The 12,033-nt window shown below is 41.0% G+C and overlaps 1 protein-coding gene across 2 annotated transcripts in view; it reads right to left on the bottom strand.

Moving 5' to 3' along the window:
- Positions 1-12,033, bottom strand: part of LRRC49 (leucine rich repeat containing 49) — a 159,016-nt gene that overhangs the window by 86,521 nt on the left and 60,462 nt on the right. The gene's annotated exons all lie outside the window — the stretch shown is intronic.

Raw genomic sequence — 12,033 nt, 5'->3', positions numbered from 1 at the left:
ATGGTGTGAATAAGACACATTGGAAATGATTATTTTTCATGTGTTCTTCTGTTGATCTGTGCTTTACAGCTGCGCTAAAACGCACTGGTATGATTTGGCCCTCAGTCAGCAGCGCTGACATTTATATGGACATGGTGGATGTGGCCATGGCCAACCTGTAAACATTACAGTCACAGTGACGCATTGTGAAAGTGGCGCATTTAACCACTTGCTAACCACGCTATATCTAAACTATGGCTACAGCGCGGTCGTCCGGTTCTGGGAGGACACCTAGTGCTCTCTGTGTTTGCTGTGTCCTTCAGACACAGCTGATCACATGTCACAGTAAAAGGCCAAATGTAGTGGCTGTTTACCACGTGATCAACTGTGTCCAATCACAGGTGATCACAATGTAAACTCACTTGCAGGTTATTGGCAGTACTTTCCTCTCGCTGTCACAGCATGAGGAAAGTACTGCCAATAGCCATGAAGTGTGAAAGGAGACATCTACACTGATTACCAGTGCCCTGATTATCAGTGCAGCTCCAACAGTGCCTATCCATACCAATCAGGGTCCATCAGTGTCCAACAGTGCTGCCAAACAGTGTCCAGCAGTGCTGCCCATCAGTGCCAACTATCATTGCCGCCCATCAGTGCCCATCATTGCCACATATCAGTGCAGACTCATCAGTGCCTCCTCATCAATGCCCACCAGTGCCACCTCATCCATGCCACCTCATCAGTGCCTATTAGTGCAGCCTCATCAACGCACATCAGCGAAAGAGGAAAATTACGTGTTTGCAAAATGTTATAATAGAAACTAAGAAAATCTATTTTTTTTTTTATTTCAGTCTTTTTTTGTTTGTTTAGCAAAAAATAAAACACCCAGTTGCGATTAAATACCACCAAAAGAAAGCTCTATTTGTGTGGAAAAAAGGATATACATATATTTTGGGTACAGTGTTGTATGACTGTGCCATTGTCATTCAAAGTGCAACAGCACTGAATGCCTAAAAATTGCCCTAGGAAGGAAGGGGGTAAAAGTGCCCTGTAGGCAAGATGTTAAGAACTACACAAATCTTTTGCAGTTGCCTGAACTGATAACAGGACTGTCACAGGGCTTTCATTAATTAGGAACAGGCCTTTTTACTGAGCCACTACTGGCAGAAAAAAATGTAGCAAATACCGTACTTTATTGAATTAGCTCTATTGTTATCCGTTCTATTTTACGTATTTAGCTGCATATCAAGCTGCACATAGTCCACAGGGTAATATGTAGCGGTGACAGAACAGTCTGGCTGACTGAATAATTATCTTGCAGAGGAACATGTTCCTACACTGTGCCTGGGAATAGCAATCTATACTTTGTGAGCATATTCAGCTGGGGATTTCTACCTCTATATTAAGTAACACTGCATGAGACATTGAATGCATACATTTAGCCAGTTTTTATATTTAGCAGCTAAAACACTCAGACTGAATGTGGGGATTGTGAAGGTTTACTCTAGATGAGCACTGTGAAATAATTAACATGATTATACTGTTTAAAATAAAATTGCATGTCACCATTAAAAAAACCCCACTACATTCACAAGGGGTCAGTCCAGCCATACGTCTGTATGGTGCACGACATGAAACTCCATACACAACACGATAGCACAAAAGGTAAGAATCTTATTTTCAGCCATGTGACTAATTTTAAAATTTCTTTGGATATAGCCAAAAATTATTGTCACTAAAAAAAAATCCTTAAAGTGGTTGTAAAGGCTCAAGGTTTTTTACCTTCATGCATTCTGAGCATGCAAATCAAAAACCTTCTGCGTGCAGCAGCCCCCCCGCCCCCCCAATACTTACCCAAGTCCCATCTCAATCTAGCGATGTGCACGAGAGCCTCAGCTCTTCGGAGACTCTCCCTTTTTATTGGTTGAGACAGCAGTGGGAGCCATGGGCTCTGTGACATAAATGTGACATGAATGTACAAATTTGAGTAGATAAGATGTGACCTGTAGCAATATGGAATCGTAAATGTAGTTGCATGCCTTGTCAGTAAAGAAATATTCAGTCAGAGGTACTCAGACACAAATGGTCATCAATTAGCATCTGAAAAGCCTAGCTTTCTCTGGAAGTGGCACCTGGGTGCTAATAAGATTTTGTCATCTTCTGGAGAAACCTGTTGGAAGGAAATGGCTGGAGACATTGGACATCGGGAGCTCTAAAAGAATATACATACATCAAAGGGGTATGTTTCATCCCTCATAAAAGCTAAAATATTAGTTGCAGAAAGGAGAAAATACTTCCTTCTGATGCTGTACTCTGTGGGTCACATCGACATATAAAAAACGTATTTGTGGATTAGGTAGAATGCCAGGAAAATGCAGGAAATGGTTATGTGGCCCTGGAGTGCGATAGCCGAACAGTGATTGGTACTGTCGCGATCGGACTGATGCGCTGATGTCGGAAATTCAATCCCCGACTTGGTGATCCAAGCTGGTCTTGGTCCGATTGAACTTGGGCAGGTCAGCACCCAGAACATCCTGTGGGCGGGTGCAGGAACACCCCCAGGGTCAATTGGCTGAGAACTAATGTCCCGCCTACGTCCATATCCCCATAAATTGAGTACCCGGACATTGGGACATGGTAGCTGGTTCGATCGACTAACGGATTACGGACTTTTTCTGACTTGCTCCAGTCGCAGGGTAAATCTGGGTAAAAGTTTTATTCTGTTTTATTCCCTTTTATTTTATAGTGAATAGTCTGTGTGTGTCTTCTTGTATTTTTTGTATTTCTGTAACTTTTTATATTTTGTACATATTTTATGCACTGCCCACTTTCGGGATATTAAATCTTAAAATTAATAAGTGACTTCTGTTTATTTAAGCACAGGCTCATATTTCCAGAGAGATTAGATTGGAGAGATTAGATTGTATTGTATATTAGTGCCTTTAAACACTTAATACTGTTTTTATATACCGATGTGACCCACAGAGTACAGCATCAGAAGGAAGTATTTTCATCTTTCTGCAACTAATATTTTAGCTTTTATGAGGGATGAAACATACCACTTTGATGTATGTATATTCTTTTAGAGCTCCTGATGTCCAATGTCTCTAGCCATTTCCATCCAACAGGTTTCCCCAGAAGGTGACAAAATCTTATTAGCACCCAGGTGCCACTTCCAGAGGAAGTTAGGCTTTTCAGATGCTAATTGATGACCATTTGTGTCTGAGTATTTCTTTACTGACAAGGCATGCAACTACATTTACGATTACATATTGCTACAGGTCACATTTTATCTACTCAAATTTGTACATTCATGTCACATTTATGTCACAGGCTCCCACTGCTGTCAATCACAGCCAGTGAGCTAATGAGGAGATAGAGGGGGCAGGGCCGAGCCACAGCTCTATGTGTGAATGGACACACAGAGCAGCGGCTCAGGAGTGAGCCTACTTGCTCTAGGGGCACTCACCAGAAGGGAGGGGCCAGGAGCACCATCGGGGGGACCTGAGAAGACCAAAACCACTGCACAGAGCAGGTAAGTATAACATGTCTTTTTGTTTTGTTTTTTTAATTGTCTTAAATATCACTTTAAAGTGTATTTCCACTTTTCCAACTATGGTGGTAATTTCTTTGAAGAAATTACAGCTGTTATCCTCTACCATCGTTAAAAGCTTACCCCAAAATGACTTTGTAGTCATCAATGCACAGGCCTCTATTAATCTGTATGCCCACACAGCGTGATAGATCAAAGCTAACAACTAACCCAATTATGTGCCACTTTGAATTTAGTACAGATAGCTGGACTTTAAAGATTTCTGAAAGTGGTTTGTACACTAATGGCCTCAGGAGGAAGATGAGCTCTACTACCATTATTCTCACTGCCCCAAATTAGACATTATTACTAATTACTGATAAAAGCAGACCAAAACACAAAAAACGATACATACAAACCGTTAAAATCAAACAGGGCCATCTTTAATATTGATAGGACCCTGGGCAAACATTTTCATGCCCCCCCCCCCCCCATGCAATTTTGTCCTCCACCTGCTCTGAGACATACAATAAATAGCAGATAAACTAAAAATCAGTTTATTGCAGCAATTGCGATTGATTGCCAGAGGTTTCAGCATATCACTACCGCTCACTGACTGGTTGCTAGAGGTTACATCACATTTTTTCTGCTTGCTGATTGGTTGCTACAGGTTACAGCACATCATTACTACTCACTTGATTGGTTGCTAGAGGTTACAGCACATCCATATCATTCACTGATTTTACACCAACAACCAATAAATTGTTACACTGGTCACCAATATAAGGGGGAATTTACACTGACCACTGCCAGAGTTGTTGGTGGCTGCAACCTCGGGGGGAGGCATAATATACATATGAATGCCACATTGCTGCCGCTATTTATATATGAATGCCACTGTTATTTACATGTGAATGTTGACACAGTCTGCACACTTGAGTCATCTGTACATGGCAATAGGGCAGAGCTGGGCAGCATAAGTGACAGCACTTCACACTGAGATATCGGGCACAGCCTAGGACAAAGACTTCAAGGGACAAGGGAATGTAAACCAGTACAGTTGGCAAGTATGGGGTATGCTTTGGGTCCCACAACAATGGCTGGGCCCAGGGCTGCTGCCCCTTTTGCCCCTCCTTAAAGATGGCCCTGAAATTAAAACTAGCAAAGCAGTGCCTGTTCATTGAATGTTAGAAATATAAAATGGACAAAACACAGTTGGACTGTAACAAATCACTGTGCTTTTTTTTTGTTAGCAGACAATTTACATTCAGAGAGAAGGCACACAATGTTTCATTCAATCTTTCAGGGATAAACGGAATATTTATTTGGGTTTTAACTCGGACTGGAATGTATACTTGATGATTCTTAAAGTAAAAACTTTTTTTTTTTAATGGAGTAAAGGTTTTTTTTTTTTTTTGCAATCTGTGTAAAACTGGAGAGATTTCCCTTCCCTTCCTGTCCCATAGCCAAAACAGGAAGTGACAGGAAAACCCTCCCAAGTAAGTCAATCCCTTGCTTTTAGTTATATTTTTATTGCTTTGCATTGTTCATTAATCACAAATCTGTTTAAAGAAAGGCTTGTAATGCCTCTCCAAGTTGGAGAACTCCCTGCCGGTACTCAGAGCTCAGGAGCAGGCATCTGAGAGTACCAATTCATAAATGTGGTCAACCAAGGGAGAAGAACCCACGTCTTCTCCCTTAGTTCCCCACAAATCTGTTGAAAGCACACAAACTGCATATGTGCAGTAATAAAGTGATTTATTGCACAAGTGAGAAAGGGCCCTGAGAGATTGAATGAAACATTGTGTGTCTTCACTCTGAATGTAAATTGTCTGCTAACAAAAAAAAAAAAACCCAGGGATTTATCACCGTCCAACTGTGTTTTGTCCATTTTGTATTTCTAACATTCAACAAACAGGCGCTGCTTTGCTAGTTTTAATTTTAACTGTTTGTATGTATCGTTTTTTGTGTCCTTTGGTCTGCTTTTATCAGTAATTAGAAATAATGCCTAATTTGGGGCAGTGAGAATACTGGTGTAGTAGAAATCATCGTCCTCCTGAGGCCATTAGTGTATGAAACACTTTCAGAAATCTTTAAAGTCCAGCTATCTGTACTAAATTCAAAGTGGCACATAATAGAGTTAGTTGTTCGCTTTGATTTATCACACTGTGTGGGCATACAGATTAATAGAGGCCTTTGCGTTGATGACTGCAAAGTCATTTTGGGGTAAGCTTTTACCGATGGTAGAGGATAACAGCTGTAATTTCTTCAACTTTAGTAATCAGACTCAACAGTGACAGGGCCAAATGTACTGTATAATGAAACAAATGGGGAGCATTGGGCTTATTTAATAAGGTGATGCAAAGAGTCCTGGTAATGGACAAGGCTATAGCTGATAGACTTTACAAAAGAGATCTGCTTTTGCTTTACATTAAATAGTATATTTTTGTTAATCATTGTGAAAAAATTAAAACCACTTAATTAAATGTTTCATAAGTAAACATGAAAATGTATATGGGGTAAATATTTACCTCTGTTCCTTGAATACTGAGATAGGCCATAGCAGTGAACTTCCTAACAGTAAGTGGAAGGGTCTGCCTACTATATTCACCTATAATAAGTATTGCACTACCTGGTTTCCTCATCTTGTCAAGTGCATGTAAACCACCTCATGTTTTTTTTATATTTCTCAGGGACTCTATTGGGGAGATCTGTGTGTCATTTTCCGGGGTTTACACACATGCTTGGGCCAATTTTGAGGGTCTCATTCTACCTGGTTGTTTTTTTGTTTGGCGTAATTACAGATCATGGAGCCCCAGAGCAAGTGGTTGATGGGGCTCCTTGGCAAATCCCCATACTGTCACCGATCTTCACGTAACATAGGTCTATCTTGTCAGTACGATCAGTACATCAATAGAACAAAAGTTGTCAAGAAGGAAGAGGGGGGGTTCTTTTTTCATGGAATTAAATAGAACTGTTAAATGGGCCATGAATGGTTCTGATGGTTGGGTCAGGGATAGGACTTTCTAAATGAGCTCATCAGTCTGATCGCAACAATCACTGCTTGGCTGTTGCAAGCAGGTTCCTTACAACCGTTTTGGGGATATCCACTGGATTCTAACCATACTACACATACAATTTTATATGCTTTTATAAATACTTTCCGTTGGGTAAATACATCATTTCAGGTGCATCAAAAGCAAAGATGTGCGCAGTCTTAGCTCTGTAATCTGCAAAGCTCATGCTTTCTACTGATTGGAGAGTTCTAGCCCTGACTCAGCAGTGAGTTTGTTGGACTACTGTAGGGAGACCACTGCTTGCACACAGAGCATGGGATCCTCTCTGCAGCATGCTGACGATGAACAGGCTTATGTACACAGGATGTAGCTGCTCTCTAAAGAAAGTTGGGCACAGTAAAGTAAAGCTGACATTTTGCTGGTAGAGTTTGACCTGCCCAGAGAGGGAGAACTTTTGACACTGTTGGCCAAATTGGACATGTATAACAAAATATGCGAACCAAGAATTCCAGCTGGTAAAAAGTGGAATTGCAACTAACCAGGCTATAAATCTTAAAGTGTAAACCCAAAACATCTTTATTTCTTTTGGGGGGGGGGGGTGAGAGGGGGAGATTTTGCTAAATCCAAATTAATCAGTACTGATGACCATTAGCTTTGGTACATAAACTGTTTGGGCAGCCGAAAGGTAGTTCTGGAACCAGGCACTGTCACATCGGGGAGATGTTCCCATTCCCCTCTAATACCCCCAGAACTCAAGGTATTCCAGCAGGCCCAGGTAGCAGCTTGAAGAAGGGGAAAAAGAACATCAAAAGGGGCCATCTGGAAACTTATGGTCCCTATTAACCATTGCTGAGCTTAAGTAGACTACAGGTCTATTTTACAGATAATACCATATGTGCAAAGATTTTAAGTACAGCCAACTACTGAAGCTTTTACCATAAATTACTTTTGCTATTTTAACGCAAACATTTTATTGGTCTTAATTACTATAAGTTATTACAGATGAAAGCTGTTTGGGATGCTTTAGATACCTTCTTCAGGCTTTATATATTTCTGAAATTGGTTCTGAAACCAAGATATTTATAAAAAGAGCTACAAGGAGTAGGAATTAAATATCTAAAAACAAAACAAAACACAGTGGTAGTGGTAAAGGCTGTTTGTTGTGAAGGGTTAAGCAAGCCATAAATTATGTGATTTTCTTGCATGACAGAAAATCACTCAATTCCCCCATCAACACAGTGAGTGTTGATGGAGGAATCCCTCCCGAGGAGCTATTTTGTTCTCCTGGTGGGGCAGCGCAGGGAGTCCTCCTTACCGGGAAAACCCAGTGATTACTGCTAGCGGCTATAGCCACTGGCAATATTCACATGTAAAAAACCGACATGCTGGTTGTACCCAAGCCGACTGATAGATTGTACCCAACTCAATCAGTCTTGCCCATAGATGGTTCAGCAGAAACCGGACAAGATTCAAACTATCTATAGTCAGAGTTAGGTTATAGAGCAGGGATCAGTTTAGAAGTGTTATTATTGTGGTAATTGACTTAGGGCTCATCCCCACCTGCAAGCTGTGCCCATAACACGGCCGTTGCATGCTGGAGTTAACAGTGCCGATCCCAGTACATCACACTGTTTACCTTTTTTTTTTGGAGGAGGATTATTGAGGCATTTCAATACGTTGTATTCACACAGCGGCATTGCGGTGTGGTAGTCTGCGCTGCAACCTTCTACTCTGAAACAAGCACACACCACTGCAACAGAATGGGGTGATTTGCCCTCATAGGGAACAATGCCAGGAACAAATTTTCACCTCAAGTGAAAGTCCTTTTGAAATGTCCACATACCAGAAAAGCAAAATAAAGGGTATCATTTAAAACAGAACTATGGTTACCAAAAAACTAACATATACTGTACACATTTATCACAGATATATATATATATATAGATATCGATATATATATACAGTGGGGCAAAAAAGTATTTAGTCAGCCACCAATTGTGCAAGTTCTCCCACTTAAAAAGATGAGAGAGGCCTGTAATTGGCATCATAGGTAGACCTCAACTATGAGAGACAAATGAGAAAAAAAATCCAGACAATCACATTGGCTGATTTGGAAAGAATTTATTTGCAAATTGTGGTGGAAAATAAGTATTTGGTCACCTACAAACAAGCAAGATTTCTGGCTCTCACAGACCTGTACCTTCTTCTTTAAGAGGCTCCTCTGTCCTGCACTCATTACCTGTATCAATGGCACCTGTTTGAACTTGTTATCAGTATAAAAGACACCTGTCCACAACCTCAAACAGTCACAGTCCAAACTCCACTATGGTGAAGACCAAAGAGCTGTCCAAGGACACCAGAAACAAAATTGTAGACCTGCACCAGGCTGGGAAGACTGAATCTGCAATAGGCAAGCAGCGTGGTGTGAACAAATCAATTGTGGGAGCAATAATTAGAAAATGGAAGACATACAAGACCACTGATAGTCTCCCTCGATCTGGGGCTGCACGCAAGATATCACCCCGTGGGGTCAAAATGATCACAAGAACGGTGAGCAAAAATCCCAGGACCACACGGGGGGACCTAGTGAATGACCTGCAGAGAGCTGGGACCAACATAACATAAGTGACCATCAGTAACACACTACGCCGCCAGGGACTCAGTTCCTGCAGTGCCAGACGTGTCCCCCTGCTTAAGCCAGTACATGTCCGGGCCCGTCTGAAGTTTGCTAGAGAGCATTTGGATGATCCAGAAGAGGATTGGGAGAATGTCATATGGTCAGATGAAACCAAAATAGAACTGTTTGGTAGAAACACAACTCGTCGTGTTTGGAGGAGAGAGAATGCTGAGTTGCATCCAAAGAACACCATACCTACTGTGAAGCATGGGGGTGGCAACATCATGCTTTGGGGCTGTTTCTCCGCAAAGGGACCAGGACGACTGATCCATGTACAGGACAGAATGAATGGGGCCATGTATCATGAGATTTTTAGTGCAAACCTCCTTCCATCAGCAAGGGCATTGAAGATGAAACGTGGCTGGGTCTTCCAACATGACAATGATCCCAAACATACCGCCCGGGCAACGAAGGAGTGGCTTCGTAAGAAGCATTTCAAGGTCCTGGAGTGGCCTAGCCAGTCTCCAGATCTCAACCCCATAGAAAACCTTTGGAGGGAGTTGAAAGTCCGTGTTGCCCAGCGACAGCTCCAAAACATCACTGCTCTAGAGGAGATCTGCATGGAGGAATGGGCCAACATACCAGCAACAGTGTGTGCCAACCTTGTGAAGACTTACAGGAAACGTTTGACCTCTGTCATTGCCAACAAAGGATATATAACAAAGTATTGAGATGAACTTTTGATATTGACCAAATACTTATTTTCCACCATAATTTGCAAATAAATTCTTTCCAAATCAGCCAATGTGATTGTCTGGATTTTCTTTCTCATTTTGTCTCTCATAGTTGAGGTCTACCTATGATGCCAATTACAGGCCTCTCTCATCTTTTTAAGTGGGAGAACTTGCAAAATTGGTGGCTGACTAAATACTTTTTTGCCCGACTGTATATGTATATATATATATATATATATATATATATATATATATATATATATATATAGATATAGATATATACACACACACACACATTCACCCTTGTGACACTGCAGCTGTCCCAAGCCAAGAGCTGACAGATCACCTTACCACTCAGCTCTTGGTCTGCTTACAATGGGGAACAGTGGTTGTTAGTCACTGTTCCTGCATGTACTGGTGTGCCAGGCTGGCCAGGAGGCAGGGAGAACTGACTCTAGCTCTAGCAGAGTGCTGAGAGGCGGAGCCAACTGTCAATCAAACAGATATTGTAGGTGATCCCAACTATATTGTTGGGATCCTCCCTGAACTTGCATGGCTCTGCCCTATCAGCTAACACTGCATCATAGAAGAACAAAATTACTTCTGTGATCCAAAAGATAAGTATGGGGAAAAAAGGTTTGTCCATATTTTTCATTAAAACTCCAAACTTTCTGCATTGATTGATGGTAAACATGGTACGATACTCTACTAATGGAATTTCTAATCCACAAATGTGCAAAACTCCATTACATAAAATCCTAATACAATATTGTGAAAATAGTACAGAGCTAAAACTAAGGCCTATAAACAAACAGTTCTGCATTAGTAACCAGAGAAAAGAATACAAGCTTCTCATCTAACATGCAATGATGATTGTACAGCAGGCACTAGAGACCAGCAAGTGGTAATTTGGCAGGTGGCTGGTAGGAAGGAAAGTGGTTAGCTGCTGCAGGATTATGTCACTGTCATAACCAGAGAGAAAGCGTGCATGCATCATCTGCAAGGGCAGGGCAGACACTTTCCTACATAGTATAAAGTATATCAACCCATCCATGATCACACCCATTATAATTCAAAGTCCCTTTTTATGGTATGATATACAAATAGGATACAAGAAATGAAAATGGAAGGGGGGAAGGAAAGGAAAAAAGGGAAGGTAAAAGGAATGAGGAAAAGGGAAAGGGGAAAGTAATGAGGAAAAGGGGAAAGGAATGAGGAAAAGGGAAAGGGGAAAGGAATGAGGGAAAGGGAAAGGGGAAAGGAATGAGGAAAAGGGAAAGGAATGAGTAAAAAGGGAAGGGGAAAAGAAATGAATGGAAAAAGCAAAAGGGATGAGGAAAGGAAAAAAAACAAGGGAAAAAAGGAATAAGAAAAGGGGGAGGGGAAAGGAATAAGGGGAAGGGGAAGGGAAAAGGAATAAGGAAAAGGGGAAGAAAAAGGAAAAGGGGAAATAAATAAGGAAAAGGGGAAGGGGAAAGGAATAAGGAAAAGGGGAAGAAAAAGGAAAAGGGGAAATAAATAAGGAAAAGGGAAAGGGGAAAGGAATAAAGGAAAAGAGGAGATGGAAAAGGGGAGAAGGAAAGGAATAAGAAAAAGGGGAAGGGGAAAGAAATAAAGAAAAAGGGAAGGGAAAAAATGCATAAGGAAGAGGAAAGGAAAAAGGATAAAAGGAAAAAAGAATAAGGAAAAGGGGAAGGGGAAGGAATAAGGGAAAGAGAATAAGGAAAAGGGGAGAGGAATAAAATAAAAAGGGGAAGGGGAATGGAATAAGAAAGAAAGAAAAAGGGAAAGGGGAAAAGAAGAAAGAAAAAGGGAAAGGGGAAAAGAAGAAAAAAAAAGGGAAAGGGGAAAGGAAGAAAAAAAGGGAAAGGGGAAAGGAATAAGGAAAAAGGGAAAGGGGAAAGGAATAAAGAAAAAGGGAAAGGGGAAAGGAATAAGGAAAAAGGGAAGGGGAAAGGAATAAGGGAAAAGGGAAGGGGAAAGGAATAAGGAAAAAGGGAAGGGGAAAAGAAACAAACAGAAAAAGGAAACATGAAAGGAAAAGGGATAAAGGAAAAATGCAAAGGAAAGGAAAAGAAAAGAAAAAAAAAAGGAAAGGAAAAAAAGGAAAAAAAAAAAAAATAGAAGGAAAGGAAAAAAAAAAATAGAAGGAAA

The sequence above is a fragment of the Staurois parvus genome, unplaced genomic scaffold (genome assembly GCF_062004578.1).
Source record: "Staurois parvus isolate SC_StPar_1 unplaced genomic scaffold, SC_StPar_1.0 ptg000682l, whole genome shotgun sequence".
In the NCBI taxonomy this organism is placed as follows: Eukaryota; Metazoa; Chordata; class Amphibia; order Anura; family Ranidae; genus Staurois; species Staurois parvus.
Note: the sequence above shows the minus strand (reverse complement) of the source record. Positions and strands in the feature narration are given on the sequence as shown.